The 22,241-nt window shown below is 35.6% G+C and overlaps 1 protein-coding gene and 1 non-coding gene across 2 annotated transcripts in view; both read right to left on the bottom strand.

The window, feature by feature from the left end:
* The window catches only part of Htr2c (5-hydroxytryptamine receptor 2C), a 249,819-nt gene that overhangs the window by 210,746 nt on the left and 16,832 nt on the right, over window positions 1–22,241 (bottom strand). The window contains exon 2 of the mRNA XM_047536800.1: window positions 17,274–17,331. The gene's annotated coding sequence lies outside the window, so the exon portion shown is untranslated. The remainder of the gene's footprint in view (window positions 1–17,273; window positions 17,332–22,241) is intronic.
* On the bottom strand, window positions 1,300–1,427 carry LOC124972756 (small nucleolar RNA SNORA35). The gene has a single exon (XR_007106534.1). It is a non-coding gene; the product is annotated as a small nucleolar RNA SNORA35 (small nucleolar RNA).

The following is a 22,241-nucleotide window of genomic DNA, read 5'->3' as shown; positions in this document are numbered from 1 at the left end:
AAAGTATCATCTTTACTGGATTTTCATATATTGATCAATAAGGATTTAATTATTTAAGCAAATATTTTTCACTAACATTTCATCTAATTGTACAAAAATAATAAATCGTAATCTTTCTATTGAAGGTGCAAGTTGTGTACATTCTAGTGCAATGTTGACTTACTTATCAGAACAAAAATATAACTTGGAGTTAGACCTAAGAGCCCTGTGTTCTTCCTGATAGAGGACCCTTAAAGCTACTTCCTAGGAAGGCAAGTTAATACAAGAAAAATGTGAGTGTCCTTTCAGCATTATTATTTTACCTAGAGAATTTATCACTGATTCACATTTTACAAATTAATCTTTTCTAGATTTTAAGTGAGTTTTTAGTCTATATTTTATTTACCATGCAAAACAATGTCTTGTTTTATTTTATACGGTGCTAAAACTATAATACTCAGTTTTCTAGAGATTTCCTCTAGTTCTGATTACAAAAATTGATGACCAAACTTCATAGATAATGAACACAAATTTATCCATCAATAATGATTTATTGAGCTGTTACTTTATGTAAGACACTGGGCTAGGTGCAGCACTAAGTACTAAGATGTTTGAGAAGATAAATGTGCTTTCAAAGAATGTACCCATTAGCTAATAAGATAATAAAATAAATGAATACTTAAAATGAGAAATTGATCATTACCAAACTGTGTGCGAGAAGGAGAGATTAGTGGGGACTTGAGTATTTGAAGGTATCTTGAAGTAAAGAAGAGGATGGGAAAGGTCCTTGAATGTAACAGAAACTTCTAAGAATTGGAAAGGGAAGCGGGTTAGGACTGAGTCTAAGTCTACTGTTTATTTATGGGGGATGAAGAGGCTAGGGAAGGCTGATTTGTCAGGAATCTAGTAGGAATGTAGAAAAAATAAAATCTATGAATCAACATTTGCAAGATAATTAGAATTTTATCTTCATTATATCAAAAAGGAGAAAACCACTTCTCTCTCTGTCCTCTTAACATTTAATGCGCAATTTTTGGAAAATTTATATTTTCATGTAATCGCCATGGTCTTAGATCATTTCAGTAGTGTCAAACTTCTTTTGTGGACTACCACACTGAGTCTAAGAGGGGATAGAGTAAATTAAGAGCTTCACAGCTAGTAATGATGATAATAATGTAATAGCAGGGATAACACTGAGTATTGGCTATTGGCCTGGTGTGGACACAGTCACCTTTGACTGGTAATAGTCACTGAGTTGCTTGATTTAATTTGTTTCTCCACCCCCTCACTTTTCTTAGGCAGGGTCACAGGACCCAAGAGATATGTACCCACCCGCATGCAGGAGTAGCCCACAGTGTGACTCTCCCAGCTTTTGGAGGGATTTGCTTTTGCACTGCTCGATGCCCAATTGGTCAGGTGAGAGCCCAATGGGTCACTTGCCAGTGCTGTAGGCCGCAGAGCTGGGGTTGGGACCCTGTGCTCTACGCAGAGGAACAAGCTGGGGAGAAGGGGTGGAGAGAAGCCTGTAAACACCTCAGAATTCCTTGCTGGATCCATTCAGCATGGCGACTAACCACATGGTTCAACTTCAGGGAAAGGGAATAGGAATCGAGAATCAGGCAGGTCTCTGTTCAGAATCCAGGCTCTGCCACTGAGTAGTTGCAGGACCTTGGCCCACTACCCTTTTGGCCTCTGTTTGTTCATATCAAATGAGATCAGTAATAAATACTTCATTGATTACTGTCAGAATTAGAAAAAAAACTCAGAGAATTCAGTCCAGTGTCTCACATGAAGTATTGTTTAATAAAGAATCAATACTGTCACAACTAAATATCTCCTTACTTGTCACAGGCAATTCTCTTTCTCTTTTTCCAGTTACCATTTGTGAGGAACTTGGTTAAGATTTTGTGGAATTATTTTTTAGTTAATAAATCCACATTTTTCTACTCATAATTTCCTCTTTACAAAAGAAACGTTGCTTTATACCTAATTCTTCAAATGGGCTTAAATGCTGATGTACTATTTAGAATTGGCTAACATTTCCTGACAAGAATGTATAGATCATTGTCCTTGAATTATATGAAAGGCAATGACACGTCTTTCCTGTGCATCTAGAAAGAACTCACGTTCTCAACTGGACAAACTGGAAAACTAACCATTTGATGCACTTCCCATATTTTCCTCTTGGTTATGACTGAGCATCTGCCAACTCAAGCAGGCACTCTCAGTCGGGAGTGTAATCCCAGTGACTCGGGAGGCTGAGGCAGGAGGATCGGGAGTTCAAAGCCAGCCTCAGCAAATTAGCGAGTCCCTAAGCAACTCAGTGAGACCCTGTCTCTAAATAAAATACAAAATAAGGCTGGGGATGTGGTTCAGTGATAGAGTGCCCCTGGGTTCAATCCCCAATCCAAAAGAAAAGTAGGCACTCTCAAGTAATTATTACTTCCTCCATTTTTTGCTTCATTAGATCAGCAAATATTCACTGAAAATTAATAGGAACCAAACACTAATATAACAGTTTTCCCAACAAAACAAGACTGCTACCCTCAACTTCTGCCCTAGTCTGGCATGCTGCCTTATAAATGATGCCTACTTGGGTGATTGGTTGCCTTTGAATTCTTAGAGTCTGGCTTCAAGTGCACAGAATGGTGTGTGAATTACCATTAGCATCTCATCACCCATGACTCCCTTGATAAAACTGCTTCATTATTTAAACATTAAAATAATACATTGTATATGCATTATGAATATTCAATTTTAGGAGATAAGGCCAACATTTTCCCAAGTAGTTGGACAAATTTGTACTTCTGCCTGCAATGTACAAAGAGATACAGTTGGTTCACATTCCTGCAAATGTTTGGTTCTTTCAAATTTTTAAAATTTTATCAATATAATTGATATAAAATGTTCCCATTTCTATCTTGCCTGCCCTCCTGTATGATGAAGATGTTTTCCCAAAGTTAAATTTTGAGACTTTTCTTAGACACTTGAAACAGAACAGAATAAAATACCAGAACTTTCTCAGGAAAAGGAGAACTACAGGGGAGATTCTAATCCCTTCATGGCTAAAACTTTTTAAAAATAAGGAGGAAAAACATAATTTAAAAATAAGCCTTACCCAATTTTAAAGTTGAAAAAGAAAGTTTATTCCATGAATTAAAGTGTATTGGCTGATCTGTGACTCAAAAAAGAAAAAAAAAAAAAAAAAAAAAAGAAGACATTTCCTGCCTAAAATTATAAATAATGCTAAATTAAATTAGAGAGAAAAATATGAATCAACCCTTGTTTCAACCCAGGGGTATTTACCACTGAGCTCCATCCCCAGTCCTTTTTATTTTTAATTTTGAGACAGGGTCTCACTAAGTTGCTGAGTCTGGCCTTGAACTTTCGATCCTCCTTCCTCAGTCCAGGAGTCACTGCGTGTGTACCACCCCACCTGGCTGCCCCCTCCCCCCAATGCTGGGGTTTGAATCCAGAACTTGCACATGCTAGGCAAGCAATCTACCATTGAAATACATGCCCAGTTCATCTTTTTAAAAATTTATTTTGAGATAGGGTCTCACTAAATTACCCAGGCTGGCCTTAAACTTGATATCCACATGCTTCAGTCTCCCAAGTAGCTGGGATTATGAGCATGTGCCACAGCGCCTGACCTAGTTTCTGTTTTTCCAGTAAAAGAGATCTATTTCCAGAGTGTTGGTTAACCAGTTAGGAGATATTACTTTCTTGAATGTACAGATCATTTGGTGAATATAAATATAGAGATGGAAAATAACATATGACTAGTTGTTTATTAATTGTTGATTTTAATAGTTTACATCTCCTTCACAAGACCACTCATTTATGAAATTGTGGGCCTATCTAATTCGTCATTTAGAAAAATAAATGTTCTTTATTTCAGTTTTGAAAAGCTGTTGCAGTTCCCAAAGTAATTGTTTCATATGTAAGTCTGATTTTAGCCGATGTAATCCTAAATTATAATATTGTTTTCAATTTGCATACACATCAAAATGCAACTTTGTAGTAGAGATGATTCACCTACAAGAAATTCAGCCAAGATTTTTATTTGATTAATGGATGTCATTTTATCCCTGCACTTGATGATGTGCCATTATTCTAATTACAACTATGTCCCAATAAAATTATGTAATTGCTTAACACTATTGCAATAATACAGATCAATGTCATTTTTTTGGAGGATAAAAATTTAGAGGGGCATGTCTAACAAACAACAGTTCCTTAAAATAAGGAGATCAAGATAAAAGACTTGTTTTTCTTAGACATAAAGTAGGTACTATTTAAATACTGCTCAAATTTTTATATTTAAAAAGGAGAGTAAATTTGCATGATTTAAATATCTACAAGAAATTTCGGATATACCAAGAATTAGAAAAACATTTTCTACCGAAAAGTTAGCTATTGACTTTACAGAACCTTGATATTAAAGATCATGACTAATTTGATCAGACCAGTGAACCAAAATTATTCCCAGAATCCAATAGACATTCAGTTTTGACCTTCATTCTTCAATGCTGGGAGGTGACAGTACAAGGCACTAGACTTTTCAAGAAGCAGATCTATAAGATTTACTTTCAGATTGGCACTCTGAGTTTTGCATAAGGTACTTTGTCATAGTCAACTCGGAATTTTTCTCAGACAACTATGTATTTGACAGAAAATCAGAATGTGTCTCTTTTGTTTGCTTTTACTTGTCAAAAAAATTTTTGATCAAGCAGCAAATATTTGTAGAGTGCCTACCATGTGCAAGGTACTGCTGCAAGGGCTTGGATGGAGCAAAGAAAGAAAAACAGACTGCTTAATGGAATGGAAGAGATGATGATGGAAAATAGAAATACAATGCATTCCAATTGGGGCTGAACTGTATACCTCAGTGGGAGAGTGCTTGTCTTGTTTGTAGAAGCCTTGGGTGCAACCCCAGCACCCTACCCCCGCCCCCAAAGTCCCAACTGTTTAATGCACTTCCTGAAGGATCTTCTGCTGAAATGCAGGCTTCATTAATTCCTCACCTCTTATAATTCTTATTGCTTAGAGCACACTATTCTCCTTTTCCTTTGCCTTATGTTAATTAATCTTATCTCACCGATCACATTGTCAGCAACTTGAGAGGTCAGAGATCTTGGCCAATACTTTATCTGCAACCTCAGTAATTCCTGATAGTGTCAATCATATAATAGTTCTCCATAATTATTTTGGTAATAATCAAGAATATATTATCCTGATACTTTAGTTCACTCATTCTTTGTTATAACCTCCAGAGACACAAATAGAAGAAAGGAAAAAAAGATAAAATTTAGTGTATCAACACCAACTACTAGTTCTGGACTTTTCTGTCAGTCAGATGTTTAGAGCAAATTGTGTGAAAATTTCTGAATAACTTAGAGCAATTAAAAGCATCCTTTCCCTGTGACAGGGGTATTTTGATATGCTAATTGCAAGTGTTTTGCTTTTTAAAAACTAGGTTACATCATTTTTAGTTCTAATGCAAACTTAATGCATTACCTATTAATATGAAGTGTCAAAAATAATGATCTTGGATTTATATCATTTTTCCCAAAAAATAAACTGAAAACTTCATGTGCTTTGGGGCATGATATCATAAAGTATAATGAAGAGAGAGCTGTTGGATCTGTATTCTGCCAACTACTACTATCCAAATTGCCACTGACCTTCCCCTGCAGGCTTCAAAGAGCCTTATTATCCTTTTCTTCTAATTTGATGAATATTCTTTCTTGCAGTGATAACTCTGCCATGGGAAATCTCAATCAATGAATTGTGGAAGAGGAGTAAAAAAATTATTTTTACAACAGATTTCATTGCTGGCCAGATAACAATGACAACAGAGAAAATTGTCTGAAAACAGGTCATGGATTATAATGTAGGGTAAATAGAAAATAGATACACATCCTATTAATTCCTTCTATTTCATTTGCTTTAGTGCCTCCTTTGGGAATCTAACATATAGATCAATTCCCTAAACCTGTGGATATTGAGAAAGGGTGAACTCAAATTTTTTCTCAAAGGTTATCTAGATAGTAGATAGGACATTAAATAGGCTGTCAGTTTATAAAATTTGTGACTTGGAAAACCTCACCATCACCAGTCCCAAACATCTGAAAACTTCCCTGGCAAGGCATGACTCTGTCGCCCCCTGGTGGTAGGGGATATCTGTTGCAGGTGTACTAAGGAGAACACTAAACCAAAGCATTAAAACTATGAGACAGAGATGAGAAATCCAGTCCTGTATTTCCAAGTACTTAGAGGAGTTTCCCTTTGGAAGACCTATCATAAATATTGTCAAAACCCCCTAATAGGGGACTGGGGATATAGCTCAGTTGGTAGAGTGCTTGCCTCACAAGCGCAAGGCCCTGGGTTCAATCCTTAGCACCACAAAAACAAAAACAAACAAAAAAAACCCTAATAAGCGTCTTCCTCTTGCTCTCTTCTCCACATTGACCTCACTTTACCTTTCCCACATTATCTCCTCTTACTGAGTCTAAGCCAATATGGCCCCATCAGTCCTGCCTCCTAGATGCTCACTGGTTTCCAAGAAGTGCTCCCTCCACATTCAACACACACTTTGAAATACTCTTTCCTCTGCTCTCTCCACATTCTAAATCCAACTCTCTTCAATATGGAGTGCACAGCTGCTTCTTACACCCAAATAAAATATAAGTCCATTTTACCCTCTTCATCTGTTTTTCTCCTTATTGACCTTATTTCATCCTTTCCTTGAGCTGTCCTTTCAGTAAGGTCTCAAATAAACATTTTCCCTCATAGAATCACCATCTCTAAAAATGTATTTTGTGGTTCTGGTTGTAGTTGACAAACTTGGAGAAGACCTTCAGATAGTAGGTTTCTCCAGTAAGCAAGAGATACATGGTCATGTTTTTTCCTTGTAGAATCAGAGATTACTATTAGCCAATATCATAAAGATCTACTTATAGACTGAAAATGTGGTTTAGCCTTTGAAGGCACAAGGAGTACTAGAATTCTTCAAAGTGAATATTAAATAAAGAGAAACACCAAGAAGCAAATATGTAAGAAAGTTGTGCACATCAGGTAAGGTACCCAACTCAATTTTATTTTTTATTTATTTATTTATTTTTTTGCCGTGCTGGGGATTGAACCCAGGGCCTTGTGCTTGCAAGGCAAGCACTCTACCAACTGAGCTATCTCCCCAGCCCCCAATTCAATTTTAAATATAATCGTAAAAAATAAAGTATAATAAAGACCAATTAATTGGTGCTTTTATATCTAGGAGAATATGATGTGGTTTCTTAAAATGAGTTTGCAAAGATAAGTTTATATCTGATTTGAAGGAAGCTTTCATTGCAGAAATTTATAAATATGAAAATTACAAAGAATGGAAATGAGTCATTCATTCACTCTCTTATCTAACACTTAGTGAACATATTTATTGAGCGCTTCCGTACTATCAATGAACACTGCTTCAACTATTAAGAGTCAACTTTTGAACTGAGAAACGAAATGAGGTAGACTCTAAGTATTATGAGTAATGCTATTTTCTTTAAAACAAGAATATTAAGAAATGTCTGTCCTAAGTCCTTAGACAAATTATAGGTTGATCGCAAAAGGAAGTTAGTACACGGGATAGAAAAACCTCACACACTGTGGGGAGAGTCTTTCCAGTCATAATCTCTAACTTTCTGATTGCAGGCGCTGGTACTATGGTCATTTGCTTGACAAGCCCTGTTGTCTGAAGGTAAACAACAAGTTCATTACCCAGTTCATTACCATAAGAGCTGAAAGTTATCAATGTCTACGGGGACACCCATACCTGAGGGCAGAGAGGAGCACCTTCCCCTCTCCTGAGAGAACGCACTCTCTCCCTTGAGAGTGTCCCCTTTACCCTTTCCTATCTCTTCTAATAAACTCATGCCTATTATGCTGAGTGACATGTCTGAAATCTTTCCGATTTGATCACAAGAATTGGGGTTTGAAGAGGAGTCTTTGTGCTGCTTCAGCTTTCCAGAAGGCCCCAGCCCTATAACACCTTGACTGTAAAAACAAAACCAAACCTATAAGTTTCCTACATCTAGTCCTACTCTTCCCAACTTTCAGTAGTAAAGTTATGCTGCCTTTCCTCTCACGACTTGCTAGTATTTTAAAATCACTTACAATTTTCTAACCAAAATCTGCACGTAATTGTTTTCAATCTGAACAAAGCTGGAGACAAATCTTTTCTTTACATCTAGAAGAGAAACTATCCCCCCCCATCCCCCCCTCATGGAAAACCAGAAATTATCCTTTTGCTTTTCCTCCCACTTTTCTACCCTGGGATACTATAGGAAGCCACAGCTACTGGTAACTGTACTGCCTATTTTACGGGAGAACTGGATAAATACATGAGACTTCCAAGTCTCACTTCAGTTAAGATCAAACAAAATTCACCATTTATTAGATTCTTGAAAGAATTTTTTAAAAATTGTGCCCCGTGTATAGTAAGTTCTCAATAAATCTTAATTTACTTCTGGTGATTTCAATAAAATACACCCACAAAACAGCTGGACAAAGAGCTTTGGGGAGGGGGCCAGTGAGATGGGACATGGAAAGAGAATCGGGGAAGGAGAGTTCCAAAAAGTATTAGGATCATGTTAAGTGTTAATTTTGTGTTTGATATTCCATTTTTCATACTTTCTAATTCTGGTGTTTTTTTTTTTTTTTTTTTTTTTGTAATATTCTATCACCTGACTTCACTGTCACCTTCAGAGAATGAATAGAAACATCATCTATAAAATCTATATGCTCCTTTTACCTCTCAGCATGTATGCCTACTCTGTAACTCATCAGCAAGTCAGACCCATGCTTCAGCAAATGTAGAGATTTTTTTTTTTTCTTACATCTTCAATTCTCAGTTCTTAGTTTCCCTTTTCATCTGCTGTGTGCTTTGTAACAATAGAAAAACGGCTTGGCAGGCTTGCTCTGCTTGGCTGTAGGATACTCATTTCACGTTTCATCAATGAATTTGCAAATCCTGATCATTTATATAAATGCTTCCATCAAGCTTTCATTTGAGAACAGTCTGCAGCCACTTTCCGAGGGTTCTGACCTTTCAAAGGTAGTTTTTCGGGCTTTCCTCCATCATTTCTATTCTCTTTCTCCCTCCCAACATACCTGGTCCTCTCTGGAAATTCCAAAATGCAGAACTTAATAGCATCCCCCACTGCTCACTCTGCATGCTCACCTGATAGCACTACTCATTAAAATGTAAAACTATTTGAATATGCACATAAGGTAATCCCCTTCTCAGCCCCGAGGGTCTTGTTTTTCTCCAGCAGTCCTCCACACTTTCGATTCAGAGCACACGCTAATACCACTGCTTGCTTTTTCCTTTTCCGTTTCCACTTCTCCCACCTGTCTGTCCAGAAAAGTTTCATTTCTAGCTCAACTGCGATCTTTTCTACAGAGCCTAACCTTCCAACCCCGCCCAACCAAGCCTGTGGCAAAGTTAACCATCAGTATCTAATACTATAGCAAACAATAGACTATTTTTGTATCATGCAGGAGTCAAGAAAGAACTTTACAGGTTTGCAGAGTTGGAAAAAAGAAATCGGAAGATGAATACTATGTCATGATTTGTGTAAGCATTCAGATTTCTGTGTTCATAAAGTTTTATTGAAACCTACCCTCACCCCTTCATTTATGCTGTCTTTGGCTGGCTTACAATGGCAGAACTGAGTAGCTTCCACACAATCCATATGGTTCACAACATCCCAAATATTTACTAACTGACTCTTTACCAAAAAAGTTTGCTAATCTCTGCTCTATGACCTTGCTACTGCCAGTGTAGTCCATGGACACCTGGGAGCTTGTTGGAAATGCCGAGTCTCAGACCCCCTCCTGGAACTACTAAATCAGAATCTGCAGTTTAACAGGATCTGCAGAAGATTCCAGCCACAGTGTTACACTAGTCTAGCACTCATCATGCTGTCTTAAAATTGTTCCTCGATATTTTAACAGATGAAAAATGAAAACATGACATGGGACACATGTGGGTCATTGTAAATTAGCTAAGCACAATTCTGTGAATAAAAACAAAAAACAATGTAAAATTAAACAATAAGAAAGCTTAATCAAGAGAAAATATGAAGTAAGAATTATATCACTTTGCAACAAATTCATTTACTAACATCACATTTCAATCATATTTATATATATTCAATATATATTACATATATACATTGATACTATTATGCGTGTATATATATCTTGTTTTTCTAGTGTGAAATATAAGCCTCATTAGCAACAATCCTTACCTAATACTTTACAGGTTATACCATCAGAAATTTGAATTTGCTTGTTTAATAAAGCACAGCAGTGATATGATCTCATCATCTGATGTTTTAAAATGTCAATATGAAGCTCTTGGTGTATGAAACAGGGTAAAAGGGACCTGTTCAAAAATCTCTTTTCCACAATTCAAATGTGGCATCAGGCATTTATAAGTGGCTGCTTGTATATCTAACATTATATCTGAAATTATCATACTGTTTCTGCTACTCTCACAGTTATCAGTTGACAGCTCATAGGTGTAACCCTAGGTTGAGGTCTGAGTACCTTAAGGCTTCATTTTTTTCACCAGGTTGCAATACTGAGAGTTGCCACTTGGGGAGAGTGGAAAAATATCGTCTGCAATTGACCAGCCATAGACTAAACAACCACAAACATTACCCACATGATATTTTTATTTTTTTTTTAAGCCCTGGAGATTGAACCCAGAGGTTCCCTACCACTGAACTACATCCCCAACCCTTTTTATGGTTTATTTTGAGATAGGGTCTTGCTAAGCTAATCCAGAACTTGCCATCCTCCTGCGTCAGCCTTTTTAGTAGAGAGGATCACAGGCGTGTGCTATATGACTTTTTAACCAATAATGACTACTTGTTCATTTAATTATTCAGTCAGCAAATATTTATTGAGTCATTGATATAAGTAAGGCACTGGACCAAATATTTAAAATACAATATTGAGTAAAAGCAAATACTGTCCCTGATATCGTGGAATTCACATCTAATAGAGAGGAATACAATCCTCAAGGAATCACAAAACTAAAAGTGTAATTATCAAGTGTTAAGTGCAGGGGTGGAAAGTGACCTGGTGTTATGTATGAGAATATATAACAGGATGCTAGTCTCAGGGGATCAAGCAGACAGGAGACTTTCCCTGTACTCTGAAGAGGTGCTCTTTACCTAATGCTCTGAAGGCTTAATATGAGTTAACTGGTGACGCAAGTGTTCTAGAAAGTGGGGAAATCAAGGTAGCACTCATGAAAGAAGGTACAGTCTCTGGCAAGAACCTTTGATCAGAGGGAGCTTGTTTTCAAGGAATCGGAAGTAGACCAATATAGTCGAAGCATTCTTTTTTTTTTTTTTTTTTTTTTCCTGGTACCGGGAATCGAACCCAGGGCCTTGTGCTTGCCTTGCTACCAACTAGCTATCTCCCCAGCCCAGTCGAAGCATTCTTGATGGAGGTGAAAAGATAAAATTTGACACCCAAGAGATAAACATGGGGCAGATCAGATTGCTTCTTAGAAACCATGATACAGATTGGGATACATTGCCTAAGAACAAAACAACCTGGGATAATGGATTTGGGAGTACGGTTGTGTCATTGGGAGTACTAGTTAGAAGGCAATTCCAGTACTCAGGCAAGAGATGATGGAAAGCCAAACTGATACAACGATTGTTGAAAGGGAGTGAAGATGCTTAGGAGCTAAAACTGACAAGTGTTAGTGATAAATTTGGTTATGGAGGATAAGAGACATCAAGATGTTCAAGGATGACTCATAGTTCCTTGCTTAATTTAACTATCCAAATGATGGCATCATTTCCCGTGATGCTAAGAAACTTGCAATGCAATGATACTATTTTTTACCTTCTTCATAATTAAAACTCTATGAAGGGGTTGGGATGCAGCTCAGTAGTCTAGCAGGTTCTATCCCCAGCACTGCAAAAACAACAACAATTGAAACCCTATGAAATCAATGAGACTACTCAATGGAAGAGCAATTGATTTTATATGACTTTTAATTGATATATACTTTCAGGGGATGTGCCACAGATATGATTTGATTTCCATATTTTACTAGTATCTTTACCATGAGTTACTATAAATTTATTAGTATCTCTAAAAATTTACTTTGGGCTGGGGATGTAGCACTGGGTCGTGGGTTCAATTCCTAGCACTACCAGAAAAATAAAAAAAAAAAATTTGTTTTGAGAGAACTAAATGGGCAACAGTACATAGATCCATACAGGGCAAATATTTCAGAAAGCAATTGTTAGGAATGTTGCTACTGGTCTGGGCCACATATTTATTTTAGTGTGGGGAAGGAATGATTTTTAAGTAAGTTTTGGGATGGGAACGTGATACAATAGTGAAATATTCATTTCAATAGCACCCTTTCACTCCCATCATAAATGCTTCCACTACATCGGTCTACTTCTGGTTTCTTGAAAACACATTCCTTTCCATACCACTAAAATATCTGCATTTTATTTAAAAGATATATACTATTTTTAAATTAAAGTAATATATAATGAAGATGAATAAATATTTTCATAGTGAAATAAAAAAATATTTTGATGTCACAAACTCTTTGATCATGATATCCTCTAACATGGCATCTATTAATTTACTTGTACTTATTGAAGGTATATCTTTATTTTTACACCTAAGGGGATACATATGTTCTGAAAATACATCTACATGTTCTGGAAATGCCTGATTTAAAAGTCCAAATATACTTCTGTTCAAAAACAGGAAACACATATATAAAATTATTTTAGTATGGATGGACTTTCGACTTTATTTTGAAACTGGCTACTTTCTTTACCACAACAAAGTTACTTTCACTTATTTTGCAGAATTTGAAATATTTTAGAATGTATGCATTCTAAATTGTGTTGTTAGACTTGTTGGATTTTGGCACAGGCCACTCCAAGTGAAGATGTATATATATGGTATACAAGTTACCAGTTGGCTCAATTAGATTGTTGAATATAAAATAATTACCTCTTTTTCATGAATAATAATTTAAAACTTATTATAATTATACATGTTTGTGGGGCAATAAATGCTTCTTTAAGTATTTTGGTTATCTCACGTCTTGAGTTCAACTGATTATTATAAAGGACCAATCAAAATTTTAGTTTATCAGCCTAGTACAGTGGTGCATGCCTGTAATCCTAGTGGTTCATGCCTGTAACCCCAGGGCCTCAGGAGGCTGGGACAGGAGGCCTGCAAGTTTGAAGCCAACCTTAGCAAACTTAGTGAGGCCCTAAGCATCTTAGACAGTGTTTCAAAATAAAAAAGAACTGGGGATGCAGTTTAGTGGTAAAGCACCCTTGGGTTAAATCCCCAATACCAAAAAAAAATTTTTTTTTTTTAGATTATCAATAAAAGTAAAAACTATGCAGACTGTGGAATTGTAGTCTCAGGTTTTCCTATGTCTTAAATGTAGGTATTCATTTATTAACAGCATGCTTGACTGAGTATCTCTCTTCTGGAGGTGCTATTATTTTATCATTATAAATTCGATAGTTATTATTAATTGGATTATTGAATATATATTATGTGCAAGAAACCCTGTTAATTCTTACAGGTGATAAAAATGTCTGTACTTTGCATAATACAACCTATATTCCATTACTTAACACCCAATCCTGTGCTCCTTTCAAAGGCTTTTGGTTATATATTATTTAATTTAAGCTAATGATGAGTTCAGGAGAAAAATACATAGTAATTTTATGAAATACAGAAAATGAGAATATTTGTGAATAAAACAAATTATAATAAACTGCAAAGTGAAGTAATGGAACTATCTATCTTTGTAGGTAATAACTGATTTGTTATAGTGTATTTATATTTTTATTAGAGTAATTGGTAGTCAGGCATGGTGGCACATGTTTGTAATCTCAGAGACTTGAGAGGTTAAGGCAGGAGAATCCAAGTTCAAAGCCAGCCTCAACGACTTAGCAAGACCCTGTCTCAAAATAAAAAAATAAAAAGGGCTAGGGATGCAGCTCAGTGGTAAAGTACCGCCTGATTTCAATTCCCAGTACCAAAAAAAAAAAAAAAAAAAAAAAAAGTAACCTAGAATAAAGAACTCTGGAATAGATACAGTACTCACTTACACATCAGAGAACTCATTGAAAAAAAATTCTGTTCATTGAGCTTGTACTTATTTGTAGCAACACAAGGCCACATAATTGAAAGAAAATATCTTAAATTATTCATATAGGTTTTAAGAGAGTGACGAACATAAATCCTGTCATGATGGTGGAGAGCTGATATATGTGCATTATTTCTTCATTACAGTAGTCATTTTGTGAAAAATTTTAAATGCTGATATGGTTTTACCAAAAAAAAAAAAAAAAAATGTTTACCTTTAATACTTACTGATATTACAAACCTTATCCAGCTCAGGAGGAACAGAGTCGTCCAATTGATCATTTTTCACAGGAGACATTGAACATATTACCTACATAGTTACCTTGACTATAATATAAATACACATATATCTATCTTACAGTAGCATACACCTATGTATATACATAAGTAGGGCTTTAGGGAAGGTATTGCTAATTTGAAGAACAGTAGAGACAAATGAAGTCAACTGACTTTTTTTTATTCACATCCATAGTATCATGTACAGCTTAAAATAGCTACAGAAATCACCAGGCAACCATATTTCAAAAACTTAAAGAAGGGGCTGCTTAGAGCATATCACTAGCAGGCATGAAGCCCTGGGTTCAATCCCCACACCACGAAACAAAATGAAACAAAACCTCTCAAAGAATATCAGATTGTGGATGTATACGTATTATAACTAAAACTCTTGTGATTCTTCTATATACAGTGAAAATTTATACCTGTAACATTATTAACAATACATAGCCAGTCTCTGGTATGTTTCACAGATATTTTTCATGTCACTAGCATACCCTGACAAGGCCAGCCTTATGGAGAAGTGAAGCACACAAAAACCTTACATACCTACAACGAGACGATTTCAAATGTATCTTTCCTCTCTGCCCATCAAGGGGTTTCATTATTGGAGCTACATTTTAGTGTTAAAATGTGCCTCCCTCTGGAGGGGGTAACACTTGTCAAACATTGCCACTTTAGGAAAAATTTGTGTTATCAAATCTCTAACTGACAAGCTGGATAAGAGCCAAATGTTGGGCTGGGGATATAGCTCATTTGGTAGAGTGCTTGCCTTGTATGCACGAGGCTGTGCTTCAATGCCTAGCACCACCAAAAAAAGAATAAAATGTCAAAAGTTGGGTGTACAAGGGGGTACCCAGGACTTGGGAGAGAAGCAAAGAGCACTCATTATGAAGTTGTGGATATTTGGCACACAGAGGTGGAGAGACAGATGCTGAAGATGAAATTAGCTGACTTCACATTTTAGTAAGGCTGACCTTGGTCTTCACCTCAGGGCTGGGCTTACTTACAATGCCATTGATGAGATGATCTTGTGTGAGCATTGTTTCAAACTTGAGAGTGTAAACTTACCTGCACATCCATGTTGACCTATTTCACCAATGCGGTGAAAACATCTTGTAGGCACACTTGATCTTCACAAGCTTACAATGAGTGATTTGCTATGCACTCTCGGTACAGCTGCTAGGGCTCTTGAAAATTTTACACTTTACACTTTTTGAATTTTGCCTGCGGATTCCCTTTTTGAATTTTTTTCCCCTATGGAAAGCTGCTTAGAGCATCAAGAACTCTTAAGACATATTCAATAAGGGAAGTATTACCTTTTTCATCTTAAGAAGTGATTTGTTAAACAGCAAAGCAGGACCCATTTGGACTTTGGGTACATTTTGATGCACCTGTCTTGATGCAAAATCAGTTGTCTTTCTTTCTTGTAGTGTTTGATCATCAATAATGTGTATAACAGACACTCCTAACCCTATTCCATCCCTAACTTCTCTTAAATTTTAATACGTTTCCATGTTCCATTTGGGTTTTGTTGCTTAATTTCTTAGTACGTATTAATGTTATATTAAAAGTGTATATTAAGGGCTGGGGTTGTAGCTCAGTGGTAGAGTGCTTGCCTAGCATGTGTGCACAGGGTTTGATCCTCAGCACCACATAAAAATAAATAAATAAAAATAAAGGTATAAAAAGTGTATGTTAACACTTTACTGTAAACATGAGTTAGTGCCTACAAACGTATCAATTACCTCTCCAAAACCATCATTCTAAAAATACTTTGTGGATTAAATATATGTAACTATGTGAATAATCATAAATTTAATTGAGAAGTCCCTGCACAGTCTTTAAAATAAAGAATCCAATTTTGACCCACTTGCCTAACTTGTAGTATATTTATTCAATCAGATAATCATGCTATAGGACTGGGGTTGTGGCTCAGTGGTAGAGCGCTTGGCTAGCATATCTGAGGTACTGGGTTGGATCCTCAGCACCACATAAAAATAAATAAAATAAAGGTATTGTAACCATCTACTTTAAAAAAAAAAATCATGCAGTAGAATGTGGAGTCCTCCATCCTCTACTTTCTAGCATTTATGACTGATAATCCTTTATTAAGAAACAAAGTTCTCTGTTTCCTTTCCCCGTTATTCTGGTTTTTAGGTCTATCCACCAAGAATTTTCTTTCCCTTCCTTCCTTCCTTCCTTCCTTCCTTCCTTCCTTCCTTCCTTCCTTCCTTCCTTCCTTTCTCCCTCCCTCCCTCCCTCCCTCCCTTCCTTCCTTCCTTCCTTCCTTTCTTTTTTCCAATACTGGGAATCAAACCCAAGGCCTTGTACTACACTCCAGCCCCCATCCATCTACAATATTTTGAAGAGCTTCATTCTCTAAAGTTTATCATAGGGAAACAATACGTAGATTTCCTGCCCCATTCCCCATTATTGATATGAATTTGTCACTGAAGGAGAAAATGAAACATTCATATTTTGTCTTCACTAAGATAACTGTCTTGATTTATACAATCTTATATTTATTTACTATAAATTTGGGATGATAGTTAACTTGGTAAGGGTGTCTGTATCACACAATTCTTGTTAATCAAAATAAACAGATTTTTTTTAGGTTGCATCAAAATGCCGTTTACCAATTAAATAATATTCTTCTTCAGATATGGAAGCCATTAATGAGATAGGTTTTTAGTAGCTCAGGAACAGGACTAAGTTAGCAAAATAATAGGAATCACCTAAATATAATAGTTGAATACTACTACAAAATAAGAGTCCTGAAGCATGCTTGTGGGTATACTTACAATTAATTTTGAAGGATTGTGTTCCTTGGCCTGGGCTCGCGGGTATTAGCTGATAACCCTAAAAAGCAAATGAAGAGGAAAATGCAATAAGAATGCTTTATAAGTAAGGTGTACTTTAGGGCACTTATATTATTTTCATATATAAAACATGACTGAAAATAGTTGGGTTACTATCCATAAATTCCAGAAGAAAGACAATTCCACATATACAAAATTAAAAAAAAAACCTGAAATATTAATACGGCAGATATGGCAGTGACTGTCTTTTTGCTAAAGAGATTAAATATCAATTAAGTATCCCGAATACATCAGCAAAATTTTAAATTATTCTGGGTGTGGTGGCACACACCAGTAATCCCAGTGACTCTGGAGGGTGGCTGAGACAGGAGGACAGCAAGTTCAAGGCCGGGCTCTGGCAACATAGCAACCTTGTCTCAAAATAAAAAATTAAAAAGGGCTGGGGATACTGCTCAGTGGTAAAGTCCCTCTAGGTTTAATCCCCAGTACTGAAAAAAGAAAAAGAATTCTAAGTCAAATGGAACATTAAAACATTATTTCATATAAAACATTTCACAGAGCAGGTGTAGTTAAATGGTATTTCACTCATAGGTACTAAAGCCATATTAGACTCTGGAAGGGAAAATAACATTTGAAAATCAGCATTTTAGTATCAATTATTATAAAAGTATCAGTTGCCAGTATCTGTTTACAATGCAAAAGCAAAATTAAAACAAATATTAGCCAACTACATTTTTGTTAGGAAAAATAAATTTGACGTAATAAAGTTAATGTCCAACATATGTAAGCATGAGAAGATTCCCAAAACATGCAAAGCATGACCAGAATGTTTTAAATACAGGGATTTTCTTCAATTCTAAAGCAAACACTTCCGTTGGATCAAGTAAAATGGAGTGATGTGAAGACCATTAGAGAAATACAAAGGGAATGTTAATTATTATATTACTGGAGGATGTTTAGATAATTTTATTTGCTTGTATACTTATTAACATATTTGTGGCATTGCATAAAATATTTATATGATAAATTTTAAAACCATGATTTAAATAATTGAATGTGACTTTCTCCTACGTCATCCACGATAAAATGTACTATACCAAAAATATTACGTTTTTCATTCCTTATGATAGTATAAAATAGTTCTGACTTCAAATTAGTGAAAAACAACTTGACCAAAACTTTGCTGTTTAACCTAAATTTCAGAAAATACATCTGGTATTATAAATTTGCTCTAATATTTTCTTGCTGCTCTTTCCACTCCTAATAGTGCAAAAATTTATTTAGATGACCAAGTGAGAATAAGTGGTCAACATTAAATCTGTATTTTAATGAAATGGTAAGAGACCTATAGTAAATAATCTCCAGGGGTAAAGGGAAATAAAGTTGGTTTTATGTAACATATTTCAAGAAGCAGAGATTCAAAACAAAATAATTAGTAATGTTGGAGCAATGATGAGACTCTATGGTTGGTGAAGAAGTTGGTGGCTAAGTTAGTAATTGGTACAATAAGAATTTACATGCCATTGCAGTAGAGCACAAGAGCATCCCAATACACTGTAATGATGCACTGTACCTGTTGTAGCTCCCACTTAATTTTTCCTAACCATGCAAATACCCTTGAAGGGAATAAAATGATCGTGACCAGAGAACCGGTGCGAACGGAATTACGGCCCCCTAGTGGTCAACTGTGATTACCACAGTTAGAAGAACGCAAGCTATTGATTAGATCATTTATTATTTAGGATTTATGCGGGTTCCTCCCACCCACCGCTCCTTTGGGGCAGGATTGAGATATAATGAAGCATTCCTGTTTTGTTTTTTTTTTTAAATTAAAAATCATCCAACCTGGTAGTTTTGAAAAAATTTTCTCCAAACTTACCAACTGTTTTTCCAATGTCTCTTAACTTTTTTGTGTATATTTCTAAAATCAGTTAATTTTGAAAAACTATGGAATACCTTAAGTAAAATTAAATGTCTCCTCAATTTGTCTCTCCCTCCTGACCATGACCTTGCTTATATATTAATATGCTGACTCTGTCATACACTCTATTTCTCCTCTCAGCTAATTATGAATAAATTTGAAATGTTACTACTGATGTTCTGTCATTTCAAGTTTCTCATCACTTTACTAAACTATCATTTTTAAAATTCCTATAATGACTTTGATTTTTCTCCTTTGTCAACCAGTGACTCTATAAAAGAAAGATAACTGATCACACTCTCGTTCTACATGTTAATCTACACTATGTAATGCCCTGCTTAAAAAAAAGATAGTGCATAGCATATTTTAAAAATTTCACATGTGCAATCCTATTACCTTTGACACTATTTATAATTGTTTTATAAAGTGACATTAAGTGTAATCTTGTTATTGCTTAAGACAGATATAACTCTACTTTTCCTAAAAAATTATTGCTACTTGCTTCTAGCCTATCCTTAAAAACAAACAAACAAACAAACAAAAAACTATAAAAGAGTAGTTTCAAAAAGCACAATTATGAATTGGAACTACTAAGAACCCAATGAAGGTTTAATGGATAAATTTGCTACCTTATTTCTCCTTCAATTGAAATAGGGGAAAAGGCAGCTTTTAAAGTGGAAAGTCTATCAAAGAAATGCCTATCTTACTGCCGCTGAGTCATCATTAAAATGTCAGTACTCAATCCTGAGCAGGATGAGGAAATGCCAGCGTTACAAAAGAGCTTAATATACTTCTTTGGATATTCATGGATAGGCATTCTTTTTTAAAAAGAAGGGGCTTCTTCCATTCAAGATTATTCAGGATTAAAACTAGACCACAGATGGATGGGGGGGCGGGGCAATGCAGGGTATGTGGGTAACAGCCTAATTTGAGTTTTTAACAAGCTATTTTAATGAAGTACAATTTAAATATAATACAATGCACACATTTGAAATGTACAGTTGGGTCAGTGTTGATAGATGTTTGCACCCAAGATATAAAACATTTCCATCCTCCTGCTCCTTTACCCCCAAACACGTTCAGACCTCTATCACCATTATTATTTGCCAGTTCTGGAAGCTCATCTAAACGGGACCATAAGGTAGGCCCTTTTCTTTCTCTATTTCTTCCAATGTCTGTCAAAACATTTTTGTTTTCTTTCAGTGAATCTTATTTATAGATTTTATTAGGCACATGTATCCCTTTGCCTTATTGTGTCAATCTCTCTCTTTTTCCTTGTGGGTGTGGCCTTGTACTGCTAGGCAAGCGCTTTACTATTGAGCCACACCCCTAGCCCCTTGTGTTGATTTATTAACTTAAATTTTCTCCATTTTCTTTTCAAGCTGTTTATTCTTTAAAACCTCAACTTTTGTCTAAAATCCTGCCCTTCAAACCTATTCTGTCCTGTGTCATGTCAAAAGAGCAATGAAGAGGATGATCAGTGACACTTCTGATTATCTGATGACTGGAGTAGAAGTTTAATGGAATCTGACAAACCAAAGGAGCAATTACAAAAGACGAAACCATTGGGGAAAGTTTTCAAATACAAGACAGCGCCTCGCCCATTACTTCCTTATATTTAGCACAATACAGATAACAGACACATTCTTCTAGTATGCATAGGGAACATACATTGAAGCCAAAAAAGGATTAAATGTTATTAATAGGATCTATTTACATTATTGGATATGAGATTATTTTTATGGGAAGTATATTAAATAAAAGATACCACATTTTAGGTAGAAGGCCCAAGTTTCGTATTCAGATGTTGTGCATTTTTTAAATTAGTGATGGCAGCTAAATTGGAAATCAGTTCAAAGTTCCTAGTAATGTGTTATGTTACTATACTACTGTGGCATAAGAATAATGCAAAGCCCAATAGAATAACAGGCAATTTTCTTTCATGAAAGTCTCCTAAACAGGTGCAATTTTAAAGAAGTGTCTTCCACATTAGAGATTTAGAAAACAATACAGGTGACAGGCTTCAATCAACTGATTTTTATGGCATTCAATGGATGGCAAATAGCATGTATACAGAAGATTCTGGGGCAGATGCCTGCTTTCTGGAATAAGTAATTGTCTTGAGGAAATCTTGATTGGGGAGAATGAAAACAAATAAAAGAACTGAACTGAAAATTGAACTTTCCTGAGTTTGAAACTTAGGTTTTCCTAACCAATTGATTTTGAGCAGAAGTACTTGGAAGATGACTTCCTTGACTTCCTTTTTATTGATTCTGCAGTACTAAAATAAACTTGAATAACGAAGGATGATAAAAGCTCAGACACAACATTTTATTACTTTCAGAAGTGTGCAAAAATTAAGGATTTAGCCACATAGATCACAACCCTATTGCTCAAAACTGACTACAAATTTTCTTTTACCAGCCCCTCTTAATCTAAAGCCACCTCTTTGATATACTCAAAGTACCTCTGTTAAAAGTTTGCAGGTTCTCAAAATAATCAAAACTACAAAGATAGAAAAGGACTGTGAGTTGCCTAGATCTGGGTGTGGAACAAGTACTGGGAGTGATTGCTAATGGGTAAAGGTTTTCTTTTCTTGGGGGGGGAGTGATGAAAATGCTCTATATTATACAATTCTGTGAGTATACTAAAATCCACTGTATCATACACATTAAAATGGGTGAATTGTATAGTGTGTGAATTATATCTTAGTAAAACCGCTAAAAAATAATTTGGGGTTGAATCTATTACTTCAAATGAAAAAACAGATCTTAATTTTTAAAGCTGGGCACATGCCTGTAATCCCATTGACCCAGGAGGCTGAGGAAAGAGGATCACAAATTGAAGGCCAGCCTCAGCAACTTAGCAAGACCTTGTCTCAAAATAAAAAATAAAAAGGGCTGGAGATGTAGCTCAATGGTAAAGCGTCCCTAGGTTCAATCTCCAGTACCAAAATTAAATAATTAAAAAAATTGAAAGATAAACTGATTATATTACTATAAAATATGTGGGAACTACATTCATTTCAC

The sequence above is a fragment of the Sciurus carolinensis genome, chromosome X, assembly GCF_902686445.1.
Source record: "Sciurus carolinensis chromosome X, mSciCar1.2, whole genome shotgun sequence".
In the NCBI taxonomy this organism is placed as follows: Eukaryota; Metazoa; Chordata; class Mammalia; order Rodentia; family Sciuridae; genus Sciurus; species Sciurus carolinensis.
Note: the sequence above shows the minus strand (reverse complement) of the source record. Positions and strands in the feature narration are given on the sequence as shown.